Source organism: Momordica charantia (genome assembly GCF_013281855.1).
Source record: "Momordica charantia cultivar OHB3-1 chromosome 7 unlocalized genomic scaffold, Mcharantia_2.0 BLBB01000007.1, whole genome shotgun sequence".
Taxonomy (NCBI): domain Eukaryota; kingdom Viridiplantae; phylum Streptophyta; class Magnoliopsida; order Cucurbitales; family Cucurbitaceae; genus Momordica; species Momordica charantia.
In genome coordinates, this window is record NW_028275165.1 from 6,305,001 (window position 1) to 6,323,163 (window position 18,163).

Genomic DNA, 18,163 nt, shown 5'->3' on the forward strand with positions numbered 1-18,163 from the left:
CTTAGTGTTCCTCTCGGTCTTTCTCCTTATTTGTGGGCTTGTGCCTCTTTTGTTATGACTAGCTTCGTTCTCCCATAACATTAGACCCTACTCTCAAAGCAGAAGTATTGTTCAGTGTTTACACAAACTTCAATAAATTTGCACTTCATGGTAGAACAAGAATAGAGGAGGTACAACAGACAAGATATAGCAGCAAGTTGGGTTTAGTCGGTCCGGCTTCAGTCTTTAATGTGCCAAGCCCTGTAGCTTACATGTCAAATTCAATTTTTCTCCCAATAACAATATGTATCTTATCTTAGTCATCTCTTATTGGAACAACTTTTTTTGCTATTTTCTTGTCGTGATTAGCTTTAAATCAAGTCTCTTAAGCTCTACTACACGATTTGATTTATCCAATAGTCTTTTGTTGACCTTGGGCTTTGACCAGTTGTGCTCGTTTGCTCGCCTTTAACACCTTTGGTTTTATACCCTTGATTTCATTGATTTGGCTTGGCTCATTTGCCCGCTTTAAGTTTAAACCTTATTGGGCTCGTTTGCTTGCCTTTTTAAGCTTTCAGGGGTTTGTGTGGCAAACAAAAAGATTGTTGACAATACACTATGTGAGCTATTTCATGAGATTTATATGAGAATTATTTGTTTAATTTTTGTTTATTTATGATAGATTTTCGCACATAAGATACAATTTGAAAAACTAACAATTGAGAAGAAATGAAACATTACTCGATTAATTTGAGAGAAAAATTGGGGTCAAAGTTACCAAGGAAGAGTACACAATAAAGACTGAAGCCTAAACCTCGAGGAGATAGTGTTAAGATGCTGTCTGTAGTGCCTCAATGCTACAAACTAAAGGCATCCTTGGAAAATCTGCCACAGCGTCTCAACGCTGCGTAACGTCACAACGTTATTTAGAGCATCCAAACTCTGCTTATAGCATATCAACGCTGTTGTACTAATTTCTTTTATTTTTATTTTTATTTTTTTTATAAGGAATAGAGTTGTTTAGCCACAAAAAAGGATGAGTTTTAGAGAGATTTTTTTTGGAAATTTACCTTTTTGGCTTATTTGGAGGGTAAGAAGACCATTGTAGAGCTTAGAAAAGAGACTTTCAAGGCTTAAGATCGTGGAGGTCGTTTTGGGAACGAACGATTGACCCGCCAAATTTAGTTTCTTTTCATTTCCCTTGTTTCCTCTAGTTTTGTTATTGAATTCTCATTGGGATTTTATTGTTTTACATTGAATATGAGTAGCTAAACCTCTTATCTTAAGGACTGATATAGCCATTTAACTTTATTGATTAATTGTTCGGTTCTCTTGATTGAATTCATTTGAATATTTTATTTGTGTTTCTCTATGCTTCATGCCTTTAATCTATTGGCCATAGATTAATTGATCTTAGACTTAAAATCATATGCTTGAAAGCGATGGTTTAGAATTAGAACTTGGATGCATAACTAAAGGCGTTTTAAGATCGGGAGATTTAGAAGTAATTTGGAGGTCATTAAAAGACTTATTCATTAAAGTCTTATTTGTTATTGAAACTAGATAAAGATATTGGTTTCTTAATTAGCAAGGAGAATTAGCTTGCACTCGAGAGATACAGTTGAGATTTGAGAGTTCTTGGCCTATAGAATCAATAGTTCATTCAATCTTGAGTAATTAAGTAATTGGTTCACAGATTCAATAGGTGAAATCAATTCCATAGGAACTTTTTGATTGGGATTTTGGAATGAAAATAAATGATAGAGCGTAAGTGTACACTCGTCACAAGTAGTAAAATGGAATAAGTATTTCGAGTATCGATCCTCAGGGACAAATGAAGTCTTTTTAATGAAAATGATGTTGATCGGTGACTTTGCAATTGAATTTGGGATAACAAATATCAAGGATAATGTTGGTTTTGGTATTTTAAAACTCAATGCAATAAACCCAATCCAGTTACTTCGAATTAACTAAAAATACAACAATTTTTTTCCAACTAAGCATCGGCGCCTCTCACTATTTTTCATCGGTTTTGCTTCGCCATCTTCTTATGTCTAAGTGATTTTGAAGGTATACGTTCATCCCTAACTATCTATAATCGGGCTTGGAAAAATAAATTTAGTTCATAACTTTAGAGTAAAAACAAAATTTAACATTGATGAAAATAAGAGACATGATTAAAAGATGAATAGAATTTTTCCAAGCTGGAAATAGTAGAGTTGTAACCAGAATGACTCTAACCCGTTCTCTTTCAAGATTGAGGAGTAATACTCGGTCGATTCCACAAGATTTTGTGATTACAACTTCGTAATGAGAGAGAGAGAGAGAGAGAGAGATGAATATCAAAGAATTTGCTACAATTTTGATTGAATAAGATCAAACTTACAATTCAAGAATAACAAGCTGGAAAATAAAAGATGAACTTGAAATAAGCAAAGTTTAAAAGAATAATAACTCAAAACTTAAAAGGAAGATGTAAGTAAGCTGAGAGTAAAGTGTCTAAAGCTGAAATGATTACTTGAGGATGATGAATGAAGAGAGGGAGATAATGCATTGATGTTAGCATAAAACACAAAAACTTGTGTTTTACATTAAGGGCATTCTAGGAATTGGACAAGGCACCTAACTTCTATTTTTCTTGCATAAAATTATAATTTTCGTTAGAAATCAACTATAAATGATGTAAAAATGTCCTATATGCATGTATAACCTAAGATAACTCCAAATGAAAAGTTTTGGACACTATAATAAGCTTAAAACACGGTTTCTGAGTGTAAAACGGTAGAAAACAGAACCAATTTAACTTCTTTTTAACCTTGTAAACAAGGAAAATAACTTTGTTCTCATTAACTTTCTCTTTTCTATTACATGTTTGTTGACTTTCATATATACTCTCTCATTTGATTCGATACTCTAAATAAAATTGAGCGATTCTATCTACGGTACTTGAGTGAGCTAGAAACATAATCCAAAGAAAAATATCTGCATTGACTTACCAACTATATTAAAACTTGATTCGTACACTTGTGATAAACAATTTCTGTTATAATTGTGGAGATACTTGGGGATTCTCAATAAGTGGTATTAGAGTCATGGTAAAAATCCTAGCTTTGTGGGAGAAATCATTAGAGACAGGACTGAAAAGAGTCATTGGTTGAGCCTTATAGCCATTACAAACATTGTGGATGGATCTCTAGATCGAACAAAAAGTGCTCAAGGTGGCAAGCAAAGACATGCTATGTGCTCAAGTGACAGCAAGACATGCCCTATACAAGTCGATGTATATTGATAGGGAGCCTATCACAGTCAGATAGACCAATAGGAAGAATGGTGTACTTTGTTCGAGGGAGGAGATTGAAGGTGTGATAGAACGACACCAGGTGTTCCTACAATGTGGTTCGTGTCGCAAGTGCTCTATTTGGACGTATTGGATAGAAAGTAGGCTCTCGTTGTCGGCCGATAGTAGATGAGTGCATGACTATTTGAGGCAAGATACAAGTGGCACTTTGTTCGGGTGGAGGATTATTAGGGTTGCAAGTGTTGGATTGGTATGACAATCCTAGGGGGGATGAATAAGGTTTAATGAAACTTTTTAAACTTTTTACTACGATGGGTCTAAATTAAACAAATAAGTAAACTTTTTAGAAACAATTAATTTTATCACAAATTAAACAATAAATTAGAAATACATACACCATAATTAGTCGAAATGTAAATATTGAACAAAAACATGAATAACAAATTTGAACAATTAATTTCATACAATTTGTAATAAAGAAAAGTAATTGCAAAAATTAAATAGAGAAGGGTTAGAGAAAATGACATCAGAAATTTTATAGTGGTTTGGCAACACCGGCCTACTCCACTTTCCAAGCTCCTCTTGGATGTTCAATTGAAGAACTTGACTCTTTCCACGACTTAGCGTCCAATCGGTACAATGTTCTTTTTTTGGAAGCAAGAACAAACCCGATCTTTTCCATGGTTTAGGATCAAACCGTTACAACACTCTTTTTCGGGTTCAAAAGAAACCCTCACAAGAATTGAAATTTTGAATGCACAAGCTTACAAACTTTCTCAAAGAGTAGATATACAAATTTTCGCTCACAAATTTGTTAGAAAAATTGTACAAATAAAAGCCCTCAATTTGGCTAAGAGAAAAAAAAATAGAAACACAAAGATCTCTCTCAAAATAAATCTCTCTCAAGAAATTTAAATAAACAATGAAGCTTTGGAGAGAAGAAGATTAGAGAGAAAATTGGGAGATAAAAGATTGTTAAAATTTTAAGAGAAGTGAGGTTTAAATAGAGGAGGAAAAATTGGAAAGAAAATTGAAATCAGATTTAATTGGATCTCAAATGATTCAAGATCAAAGGTAGAGATTTAATTGAATAAAATAATAATAATAATATAAAAATTATATATATAGTAAAACCTTCTCAACGGTTATCTTCCTCTTTTTTGTTTTTTTTAAATGACAACTCATGTCAGCGCTTCTGTTTGCCTTTTTCTTTTAATTTTCTTCAAATTACCCACGGTAACTTTAGTTTTTTTTTTCCTATTTTTTTCTCTTTTTTTGGTACTTTCTTTCTTGAATTGTCACATCATCTGCCGTGTATATATTCTTTGAACTTTTGTTGGTCATAACTTCTTCGTTTGAGCTACGATTGAGGTAATTCAAAAAGCGTTGGAATCGTTGCATCAAGCTCTACGCGATGAACACTTCGAAACATTAAAATTGTTAATTTTAAGTTTGTTAAACAAAATATGTATTATCATATAATATTATTGAAGCTCATAATAAATTTATGCTTCATAACAATAATTCTAATACACAAAAAACAGTTAATACTAAGTGTGTTTGTTATCATCAAAACATTAATTAATTAAATTAAATAACCGAGATTAAGGGCCAAAAAGCCAACAGCAAGGTGTGCAAACAAAGTCCTACATTAGTTAGGGAAGAGAGTGATCCATGGTATATAGATGAGAATAATTATCTCCATTGGTAGAGGCCTTTTGAGTGAAATCAAAAGGTTCGAGTTATGCCCAAAGAGGACAAAATCATACCATTGTGGTTGTGGAGATATTTGGGGGTACGGGGGTATCGTTCTCCCTAACAAGTGACATTAGAGCTTTTAAGTTTAGAGTCATGTGGTTAGTTGAGAAGTCCAGTTTCAAAGCAATTATGAGCTTTGGAGGAGCAAACTTTGGATTTTGAAAGATGTAGGTCAAGGATTATCTAACCTGCAAGAATATACACAAAAACTTGAAGGAACGACTAGTTGGGATGTGGATAAAGAATAGGTAAAAACAGATGAACAGGTAGTTGCAACTATCAGACTATGTTTATCTATGAATTTGGCGAGTCTAGTGGCGAATGACACAACGATAATAGGTCTGGTGGAGGCACTGACGAACATATATGAAAACCCTATGCCAACGACACCGTATATCTCGTTAAGAGATATTTCAACATTCGTATGGATGAAAAGGCATCAGTCAACTGCCACATAAATGAAGTCATTAACTTGATCAATCAGTTAGCGTTGGTGAAGATCACTTTTATTGATGAGGTGAGCGTTATTCTTCTATTGACTTCTTTGCTTGATAGTTGAGAAACGATGAAGACTATTGTCTAATTAGTTAGGGGACAAGAGCTTAAAATTTTATAATATTTGTGATGCTGCAATTGCTGAGGAGATTTGAGGAAAAAAGAGAAAATTCCGCATCCACTTCTGGTTCTGGCACTTCTTCAGGATTAGCACTAGAGGTTCAACATAAAGGCAAAGAAAAGGTTGAGTATGAACACAGACATTAGAGAAATATCAGGAGGAGTGGGAATGAAGGGGTCAAATGTTTTTACTCCCATAAGAAATGTCATTACAAGATATACACTGCAGGAAGCTGAAGGAGGATCTAAAACAGTTAGATGCGAGCACAAACGTTGTTGTGCATGAGGCTCATGTTTGTGTTTAGAGTAACACAAAGCTGGTAGACCTGTCATCAAAATAAGTAGTGGATAGTGCAGCTTCGTTATACATCTCTTTAGAAAAAAGTTTGTTCATATCTTTCACTGCAGGCAACTATGACATGGTGAGGACGAGAAATGGTAGGCTCTCAAAGACCAGAGGAATTTGAGATATAAGTAAGAAGACCGATAGTGGGACTGAGTTGGTTCTGTATAATGTCAGTACGTATCCAACATCAGATTGGATTTAATATCCGTAGGGAAGCTGGATGATGATAGTTACATAAGTGAGTTTGCTGAAAACATGTGAAAACTCACTAGAGGATCCGAGTTGGTGGTTGTTAGCCACAAGGCATCTACAATGTACACAACGAGATTTGATGTTGCCAAAAGATCTAGAAAATAGATGATGCACAAAGTTGCAGATGGTTTAGATGAAGATAGGATATAACCAACATTGACAACGATGATAGATCCATAAGTTCAGATTCAATAATTGGTAGGTCAGGATAAGAAAACGAAAAAAAGTTTAGTAGGTTGTCAGGTGATAGCCCCAAGTTGTCAGATGGTTTAGCAAATCGATAAAGTCGCATAGGTGAAAGAATGCATCAAAGAGGAAGACTACAGTTGGTTCTGAGATTGATGTTCGAGTCTCTAGCTTGTTAACATACTTGAATGGGGATGTCAAGTCAACTTCTTTCTTTGGGAGTCGTTGGATGCGATCGAATAAGGAAGTATTGGGAGGTACCACTTAGTTCGAGTCGGAGTACGTGGTTGTGTCTTTTACGTTTGGGAGACGAGATCACGTAGGTTGCCTAGTCTCAAGGCAAGTATGGATTGAGCCTTGGTTGTTTGTCAAGATGGTCAGAGCTGCTGTTGTAGCGGGAGTAGAACCTTGGTTGTTTGCCGAGAAGATTGACACTGTTGTTGTAGTGGAAGACAAGATTGTCGTTTTGTCTCCAAGTGGGAAATTGTTGGGAATGTGGATCCAAAACGAAAGTAGAACAAAGTAAGAATGAAAAGAATTGGAGGCTGCACGTTGAAAGGCCTTGTTGACCGAGAGAGTAGCGTCGCAGCACTATAGCAGACAAAAGTCTGTAGCACCATGTGATGCTATGTCGATTATTTAAATATAACAGTTTTGACTATTAAGGCTTTGTGTGGCAAACAAAAGGATTGTAGAGATACTTATGGGTACTTGGGATACCGTTGTCCTTAACACTTTTGTCACAGATTCGTGACTGTTGTTCTTTTTCAAATCCCATCTCTTTTCATTTCATCCATCGTGAGGGTAATCGCGCTGTACACCAACAGGCTAGTTTGGCTTTATCTTGGCATTTGGATTGGGTGTGACTTGAGGAGGTGCCTGCGGCTATTTCTCGCATTATTGTTTTTTATGATTCTGTTTGTGTTTCCTGGTTGTTTTCCTTTTTGTTGTAAAAAAGAAAAACTCTTACAAACTAAGATACAGGTTATTACCCTATCAAATATGTGACATTTTTTTTTCCTATTTGGAGATGAGCTAGTATTTTCTATTTAAATATATATGTTAGTTGACTATATTAGGATTTATATTTGCAAATTTATTTGACGGAATGATAATGGCCATTTCCACAATTTGTTCTCTCATACAATTAGTGATATACCCTCTTTTTATATTGATAAAGTTAATCAATAATATAAAGTAAATCACTACTATATTGTTTATGTGTGATAACAAAATATTATTAATATACTGACATAAAGTATACTACTGGTGTACCATTTTTTTAATCATTGGTACTTAATACAAAATTCATCAGTGATATATATGCGTTCTTATATTTAGGCACTTTTTACAAAATATTTTATTATAAGATAAATTTGCTGTACATAAGTCGAAAGGTTGTATATATAAAAATTAGTAGAATAATTTATGAAAATTTATATCTCTGATTTTAATATATTAAGCAAATTGAATAGAAATCTTGCAAATGGAGTAGGTTTAACTACTTCTTGAGGTGTGCAATAATTAATAAAATTGATGGTGATATTTTTCCCCGTGAAATTACCAAATAAACCTGTTTCATTTATTATTTTACTTCTTTCTCCTAAAAAAACACACACAGACACAAGATTGAATCTCAATACATAATCTTTAGTGTTGTTACATGGTTGAAAGTTTCCAATGTTATTTATATAATTAGAATAACGTGCACCAATTGGCTTTTTTGGGAGGAGAAACCCCAATGAATGCCACGTGGATCGGGAATAGTACAATCTCATCATGACGCCAACATGCAGAGCTCGATACCACCTACTTAGAAGCCGCAAGTAAAAGGTAAAAAATCCGACAACCCCCTCATATAGTTGGGCAACAGACTAATGATTATCGTGACATAGATATTTCTATTTAATTCCTATAAATTTGTCATCACTCCACTCCATTAGATATATAATTTTGTCTGAAAACGACCCAGAGATTTATACTTTGTACTGACCTGCATGTCGGGGTGTATGTTCTTATGTCTTCCTGCCCAACTTGCTCCACTTAATTTACCTAATCAGCTTGCCGAATTTCACCTTGGAAAATTATGTAGAAATAAGGCTTATTAGAATACAAAGAGAAATACTTTAAAAGAATTTGATATTGTTTTGTTGAATAAATTAACATGCCTATTTATCAGTTTGAATTTTTTATTTTATACACAGAAAAAGAAAATAATTTTAATATTGCTAAAAACTCGTTAAAATAAAAGGGAATTTTGGACATGAAAATTCCAAAAATTTCTCCCTCATGACAGCTTCATTTTACATCTTTCACTTTTTCTTTAAAAATAATATTTCATTTGCCATTCCACGAAGCAAACCCATAGTTTGAGCTTTTGAAAGAAAATGATTGCATCAAAAAAAGCAACAATAAAAAAAGTTGGAGCTTATCAACCTCCAAAAAGATATAATTTAGTAAATAAATTTTATGGCAATTATGTCAAACACAACATCATAGGGTAGGAAAATAATGTGACTCCAAGACCTAAAAAATTAATGCCCTAATTGTGTGGTAGGAAGTAGAAAAAATAAAGTAGGGTTTGAGATATAAATATATGTTATTGTCCCTAATATTTCGTTATTTTTCAATTTTAGTCCCTATTTTTTTTAAAATCACAACTTAGTCCCTTATGTTATTATATTTTTCAATTTAGTCCCTCACCGTTGATGGATGTTAAAAGTGAATAACGATAAACTTATATGACATAATTTAGTGAATTGGTAGAAATTTGAAGGAGAAAAAAGGTGTCCGGAAAAGAAAACACGAAATTTCTACAAAATTTTTAGAATTGTAAGAGGAATTAGAAACGTTTGTCTCTTAGATGACTGAGTATTATGTTAGGTAAATATCATTGTTTTACATCTACCGATGATTGGAGACTAAATTGAAAATGAAAAAAAGGAACAAAATTGAAACTTTTAAACAATATACGAACTATATTGAAAACACCCAAATATTAGAGACCGAAACGTAAATTTAACCTCATTAACAGGATGTTGTTAAAGTAATGTATCCATTAATTTTTCCAATTACCAATTATCTACTATGCCACACTAACTAATTAAATCAAAATTTATCTAATGGATAATATGCACATAAGTATTTTTTACGGAGGTAATTGAAAATTTTAAAACGTAGCACTATATATATGTGGGAGTGAAGGGTATGGGTGCGAACACACGACCTTTTGATCGACAATACATGCCTTAACCAATTTTTTTTATAAGAAACCACACTTTCATTGAGAAAAATGAAAAACAAAACAAGGAAGGCATAGAGGATGCCCACCAAAGAAAAGGGCTTCAATCCAAAAGAATAACATCTAGTTGAAAATTACAAATTGTGCCTTAGAGCCGAACCCCACAAGTAAAGAGCAAATAAGATCCCAAATAGAATCCGCACAGTTTTCCACCCTTACAAATTCTGTTGTTCCTCTCCAACCAAGTTCACCACAAAGTATCAAAAAAGCAAGTTTGCCACAAAAAACGACCATTGTCAGGAAATAGAGAAGACAACACCTCCTCCATCATCGTCCTACAATCCCTACTACGGGTCAATGCCACTCTAAAACACCCAAAAGAAATGAATGAACTATGCGCAAATTGACATGTCCACAACAAATGGTCAAAGTCTTCCAACACGTCCCTACAGAACGCACACCACTGTGAGCCCATACAAAAAGGAAAAAAACCTCTGAATATGGTCCAAAGTATTAACTTAACTAGTTAAATTACATTCGGGTTGTCAAATAGATATGATATTCAAAATTATAGCAACGAAATTTATAATTTAATTAACATATATATACAAGAGATAACAGTTGGAATGGGCTCTAAGCCTCGAAAATTATTTCATATGAATTAATTATATAATTTAATGAGATGTCTCAACTGACCATTTCTCATATGACTGTTGGAGGGTCATTTATAGATCCAACTTTTGAATTGACCCTATTCTTTAGTTTGCTTTAGGGTTCAATTATTGCCTTTATGATCTTCAATGTTTGTGGGAAAATTCAAATAACTCCTCACATTTTATTTATTGGCTCTTAAATGCCCTCTCGAGGTCACGTGGCCATGTTTTATTTTCTTAAACTCTCTCTCTCTCCGCTTATATGTTGGCTTGTTCATTCAAGTCAAGAGAGGATACTTTGTAAAATAAAAAGGTTGATTTTGATAACTATTTCGCTTTTAATTTTTATCTATGGTTGTTTAAAAACATGAATGGTTTGATAACCCATTTAATTTTCTGTTTTTTTGTTTTTTCAAAAAATCATTTTGAAATTTTAGAAAAAAAAACGTAGTTTTCAAAAATAGATTTATGTTTTCCAAAATCTGATTTTTTTTAGAATACTCAATTTTTTTTGCATTCTCATATTTATCTCTAAAAAATCTAAATTTCTCTCTACAAAATTTATTTTTTTCTTCTAAAATTTTCATATTTTGAATATTTATTATTATTTGTCTGTCTCCAAATTTTTCATCTCTATGTATTTTTATTTTTTATTTTTTTCTAATGGATCAATTTCATTTCTAGAAAATTTAATAATTGTTTGAACTTTTTTCTCTCTAAAATTTCGTCTTTTATAACTTTTATTTCTCTTCTGAATCTATTTTTTCCTCTTAAAATTATATCTTATTTTCTAGTTCAATTTTGTTTCATTGTAACTTTTATTTATCTATCTATTTATTTATTTTCTCTAAAAATTATAATTTGAATCTTGTTTTTATCTCTAAATTTGTTTCCACTGTAATTTTCCTATTTCTTTCTAATTTATTATTTTTTCTTTAACATATATTTTCTTCTCGACTTTACTTTTTTTTCTCTAAAATTTTTCTATTTTTGTCTTTTAACTTTTCTTTCACTATTTTTTTTAAATCTTTTTATTTATCCCTCTAAAGTTTATCTTCCAAAAATTTATTTACATGTCTCTAAACTTGTATCTTCATATCTGTACATTAGGGATGATAAAAAATTCAAATATTTTTTTTTAATATGCTTTTACTCCTCCTTTAGTTTTTGTTTTATAATTCATAACAAAAAATTCAGATGTTTTTTTTTTTTATATGCTTTTACTCTTCCTTTAGTTTTTGTTTTATAATTCATAAGTATAATGATATTATTGGCAGGTTGTTTTTATCATGTCATTTAGGTGTTAAAAAATCCCAATAAATACTAAGAAGCGATTAACTGAAGCTAGATAGAACACGTATAATTCTTATCACTTTTGTGGTATATTTACAAGACTATTTATAGGATTATAGTATATACATAATTAAAAAATTTGTAAGTATGAGTGCTGACTAATAAAATTTGGCCAATTATTAAATCTCACGTCATTATTTTAGAGTTATATTAAGGACCAATCACAAATTTACACATGTCCCAAATAAATTTTAAAATCGACAAATCAGATTATGTCAGATGTCTTTTTTATCGCTGTCTAATGACATCGACCAATTAGACCAGCCCATAAGGAGGTTAGGCTCAAACCATGTGAGCTCATAAAAAGGAGAGTCACATAAGACCAATTAAAACTCTAAGGTCACCTTTTATTTGAAGGATTCAGATTCTGAGTCATCATAGGAATCATAAGCATTAATAAACATTTAGAATTATCTACAAGCATCCAGAACCATCCACAATCTACAAGTTGAATATTGCGTCAAACAATAAGCCAAAAACTTCATCATGCTGCAAGCCAGAGAACTTCATCTATTGCAAGTCGAAGACTCGTCGTCAAACTTCGTAATCGAAAAAACTTTGTCAAGCAACAAGTTGCAGACTTTATCAAGATGCGTAGCCGAAGAACTTCGTAATGCTACAAGCTGGAGAACTTCCAAAGCTTCCAGCAAAAGAACTTCATCAAGTTGTATAGGCAAAGACTTCATCAAGCTTTATAACTGAAGTCTTCAACAGGCTAAAACCTGAAGATGCAAAAAATCCTTCAACAAGCAAGAAGCTGAAGTCACAAACTTCATTGATTCGAGAACAAGCTCATCAGCCCTCAAATCAAAGTTTTCATCCGAGAGAAAGTATAAGAGAATTATACATTATAGATTGTGACACTCACATAAATAATTTCAACATAAATTCATTAAATTAGAGTTTTATCTTCTCATAAATTCCTCGCAAATAAATTGGTACGTTCAGTGGGACATCTCTTTCTCTCATCTATTTCGCTCAACCAAAAAGTGACGACAGCAAGGGGAAGCTTCATCAAATATTGTTGTCTCAAGCGACTCCTACACAGGTTCAATTACTCGCCATCGTGCTAAAGAAATGATGGACACCTTGTTCAATTCCAGTTTAGAGAGTGAATTTTCTTCTTGCTTTGTTCATCTCAAGGATACATATGATATGAACGTCATGTACACCGTGATGATGAGTGAAACATCCACCATGAAAGAAAAATGGCAAATATGGAGAAGAAATTCGACCTACTAACAAAGATGGTCAAAGAGAGGGACTATATGATCGCTTCCACATGAATAAGATTGAAGGTCAAGATGTTGCTGAGTCAAATCAATCTCCTCGCTAAAATTAGCAACAAAAGAAAAAGTATCAACAAGAAGACTAGCAAAAACACACCGTTTCAATTGCTGCACCGTTTGTTCAGTAGCTCAAGGATATGGTCACAAATAATCGATCAAAGCTCAATACGGTAGTGTTCACATGAGATTTCTGGAGAAATTATATTTCGTAGACTAAATACAATTTTTATTTATATTTTGGGGTTCCTACAATCTCTAATATTTATCCTCTGATTATTTCTATCGAACTTGATGTGAAGATTGTGATGCTTGTTCTTGAATTTGGATCGAAGTTCTATGTTATTTGAAAGTCTTCAAGTTGGTCTTCGAATCTTCAAGTCTTCAAAGAGTCTTTAATTGGGTTTGAATTCTCTCAATTATGAAATTCTGAACTTTTGAAAATGAGAGAAACCCCCTTTATTTATAGAGGTTTCCACAGGCTTAATAGGTTTTTGAGCTTGAGTAATTTTGGACTCAATAAGTGGATTGGGCTCTATTTGGGTTAGAAGCCCAATTTAATTTCAAAAGATTTGGGCCAGAGTGATTTGTACCTAGCCAAATTCTTTAAATGAATTTAAACTTATTTAAATATCAATCCATCTATTTTTATGGTAATTTGTGTTTTGGGCCAAAATACAGTCTAATGGATTTCTGAACTAAATTGATTCCGGACCAAATTCTTATATGACAAAATTAAACCAATTAAATTCAATCTAGGAGCCCGATGAAAGACATGTGACAATATTTCAAATTGTCAGATTGTCTTAAATTTTAATTTTAGGGTTAATTTATAATTGATCCCTAAATAAAATAGATAGTGACATGCCTGTTTATGATTGACCCAAAATTTATGGTTCTACAAATGCCCCCTTTTCGACATTTATACCAAACATAGTTGTGGATTAATTTCGAAAATATTTTAGTATTTAATTTTGAAGCAAATCTGGATTTGTAATATGACCAAATTGAAAATTTGAATTCAATTAAAAGTTTGATAAATTTGGAATATGCCCAAATTTTGACTTGAAGTGGAGTAAAATTTGCATTTGAATTTTTACCCAAATCTCGATTTGGAATATGGTCAAATTGATATTCAAATTTGGTAAAGTTGTAAAATTTAGAATATGTCCAAATAAAAAATTCTACCAATATTAACTTAAATAAGATAAAACTTGAATTTTAATTTTTCTCCCAATCTCGATTTGGAATATGGCCAAATTGAGATTCAAATTTGGTAAAGTTGTAAAATTTGGAATATGACTAAATTTAAAATTCTACACATTTTAACTTGGGATAAAGTTTGAATTTGAATTTTTATCCCAATCTCGACTTGGAATATGGCCAAATTGAGGTTCAAATTTGGTAAAATTGTAAAATTTGGAATATGCCCAAATAAAAAATTCTACCAAGATTTCGAATTTGGAATTGAATAGGAGTAAAGTTTGAGTTTGAATTTTTACCCCAATCTTGATTTGGAATATGGCCAAATTGAAATTGAAATTTGGTAAAATTCTAAAATTTGGAATATGCCCAAATTAAAAATCCTACCAAGATAATAAAATTTAAATTAGAATTCTTATTTCATTTGGATTCAAACTGCAATCTTTATCGTACTTGGATTTGAATTGATTTGAGTTGAAATACAATCAAATTTTGATTTCGAATTTGAATAAGCATCCTATTCGAATTGAGATTTGATTTGGGTCAAATTTAAATTAGGAATCCAATCAAATTTCCAACTCGAATTTGAATGAGGAATTCTATTTGAATTGAGATTTGGATTATTATTCTAGTTTAAACCCCAACTTCTTGCCTATAAATTGAGCCTTTAGGTAGATTTGCTTCAAAATTTCTTCTTCTCTGTTTTTTTTTCTCTTTAGCCATTTATGACTATCTTTTGTCTTCGTGTAGTGCGATCTGGCAATTTATTTCTTCCACCTAAGGTAGGCTTTGATGCTTGTGGGCGAAGGGAGAAATCATTCAACACATCATTATTCCTCTTTTATTTACACTTCTTTTTTGTTTTTCTTAAATACATCCCTTATAGGAGAGATATTTATTTATTATTATTTTTTTAGAAATAAGACCTCTGCTGATAGTGGGAGAAGGTTTTTTCTCACTTTTTTTAACAAAACCTCCCTGCTGACGGTAGGGAGGATTTAAAAAATATACATATATTTTAAAAAAAATTTTAACACTTTTTAATTTTTTTTTTTTTACAAAACTTCCCTGCCATGTGGCAGAAAAGATTTCAAAAGTATAAATATATATATATTTTAAAATAATTTTTACAAAAGCTCCATACCGAGGAGGATTTCAAAAGTTTTTTTTTTCTTAATTATTTTTTTAACACTCCTTGCCATGTGGCATAAAAGATTTTAGTTTAGTTTTTTTTTTTACATTTTTTTAATTGAAAACATTTTTTTTTACTAAAAATTCATTTTGAACTTAAAGCCTTTCTCCCAACATTTTTTTTTTAAATGCTTCCTTTTTTTTAGGAGTTAACTTTATTGTGCCATTTTTTCTATTGGGATTGGGATATCAACTTTTGCTGTTCACCTAGTTATCAAGGTTTGTCCTTCATCTTGGTTTCCTATTTCTCCTTTTTTTTATTTGTTGACTTGTTTCTATCTCTTGCTGCAAAGATACTCCAAGGATTGACAAGACCACCTGATTAGGTAAAATATCCTCACGGTTACTATCTTTTCAGAGATGACGCCTACATGGAGGATATTATCCAACTTATGCATCTAGCTCGCAGGACAAGACCACCTAATTTGGTGAAGTATCCTCACGGTTACCATCCTTTCGAGGATGACACCTATATGAGGGATATCATCTAGCTTATGCATCATCGCGAGACGAGACCACCTAATTTGATGAAGTATCCTTAAGGTTACCATTCTTTTGGGGATGACGCCTATATGAGGGATATTATCTGGCTTACTGTTCGCTTGCTCACAACTAATTAAGAGAAAATTAATGCAAGTATATATATACATTGAATAATCGATTGTAGTGCAAAATAAGGTCGTTTCCACAGGGATTATTGCTATACTTCGACTTAACAGTTCAGAACACCAGAGAGAAATAAAAAGGGTTTGATTGAAGTACTGTGAATACGATGAAAATAAATTGTAAATAGTAGAAGAATACAGCTACAGAAAAATTTCAGTACGATGCTAGAGCATCCAATACAAAGAACAATCAGATTACTACGAATAAACAATTTGAATGTAAATCGAGGGGGATTCGCTCAGATGCTTTCACCCCTTGCTAACTATGCTCTAGTAGACCAAGAATATTGAATGCCCAAATAGCATGGTTCTCTCCCGAGATACCCAAACATGCTTAAACATAACATCTGTTGCAATGAAAGTAAGCAATAAAAGTAGTTTATAGGCACAATAGAGTGAGTCTCATCCATGAGTACTCACCATCCTACTTCAAATAGAGGAATGTATAGCTAATAGAAGCAATTACGCTAAACAAGGACTCTCCCGAGCTCAAGTAAGCTAACACACTAATACTGTTGGCCAAACAAATCAGTGAGATGGAAGTACAAAAATACTTTTATTAAACAGTATTCAAGACTACTAAAGCACAGCCAATAAAAAGTTGTAGCAAGCTCATTCCCCCTGAAGATGGGGTTTAGTTCTTAACGAAAAAAACAAACAATGGGTAGAAGAGAAATGGGTTCCATCGGTGAAGTAAATAGTATGGAAATGGAAGTTTCTTCAGCATCATGATGGTGACGCCAAGGAAAATCAGTCACGCCCTTAGGTCCTTCTTTGATGAAAGATGATGACAAAATGAAGAATGTTATTCGAAATCAATGCTCTATTTTGTTTTATATGTTGTCCCCTGGCGGCTGGACACTATTCTCCTTTTATAGGCCCTTAAAGTTAGGGCAACACCAAGAAGCTGTACGAACACGGATAAAATTGTGACAAAAAGTTACTACACAGTTACATGTGCTAGAGCATCCGAGGTTCCTCCTGCATCAACACCCTTTCATTCAAGCTCTAGCGTAGAAACTCTCTATTTTAGGCTCTAGCAGCACTTCAATAGTCTTTGCAGCCCTCAGCTTAATCATCATTAATTCTGTAATTCCTATCCAAATAATTAGAAAATAAGCTCGACTTTATCCAAATTAAGGATATTGAGAATTATAAACAGCTCAGGCGTCAATTTAGCTAAATGCTTCTCTTTTCTTGCTAATTAACTAAGGACTCTTACATTTACGCACCAAAATTGCCTAATTTATGTCACAAAACACTCTCTTATAGAGAGTTATCACTTACACATCCTCGCGAGACAAGACCACCTAATTTGGTGAAGTATCCTTAGATTCAAACTGATATAGCGTTTGCTACTTGATGTTTGCTTTCCATTTGGGGGGTGATCCATTTTTGGGTAAGTGAGATGTGCAACATCTCATCTTTCAGAACTGTAAGAGCAGTAGCATAATTTGCTAGGGCATCTACCTTTTTGTTCTCCAAATGATGGACATGCTCTAATGTTACTGAACGGATCGGATCCCGCAGCGGAAGCACGCAAACGCGTGTGCTTCGATCATGTTTTAGAATTACAACAAAGAAAATACATAAGCATGAGTAAGAAGGAAGTTAGTGACGCACATACATTTGAAGACATCTCTTCAATGTAGACACCAAAGCCACCAATAACCGGAAGTCCCTCTTGGTCCAGTGAGAGGGTGGGGCTCCTTGTTCAAGTTTCGGAGTCAGCACTTAAGAGAACACTCATCTACTTACCCTAAAGTCGGGAAGGAGTGAATTCCATCTTGTGTAGTTATGTTCCCAACTCCCCACTCTGTCTCGTCCCCAAAATGGTAGGCATATTGAGTCGGCGACTCGGGCCACTCTCACCCATACAAATCAAAGGACGAGCTGTAACAGGTAGAAGTCCATAACTCAATCAGGATTGAGATTGAGTTACGTGGTCATCCTATAGAAATATTAATCTATTAGCTAACGGTGTTACAGCTAAAGATTAATCATTTCGTGGTCCGGTCTTATACAAACTCATTGTATAGGATACCCGCATTCGCATGTCTCCACACGAACGATCTGGGTCAACTCATTACTATTACAAAGTGGGCCGTATCCACAGTGTTATCAGGATAAGGTACCC

At 33.1% G+C, this 18,163-nt stretch overlaps 1 long non-coding RNA gene across 1 annotated transcript; it reads left to right on the forward strand.

Annotated features, from left to right (window-relative positions):
- The first annotated feature begins 14,873 nt into the window (after positions 1–14,873).
- Positions 14,874–16,018, forward strand: LOC148210210 (uncharacterized). Its single transcript, XR_015792323.1, has 2 exons — positions 14,874–14,952; positions 15,655–16,018. It is a non-coding gene; the product is annotated as an uncharacterized LOC148210210 (long non-coding RNA).
- Positions 16,019–18,163: the final 2,145 nt, after the last annotated feature.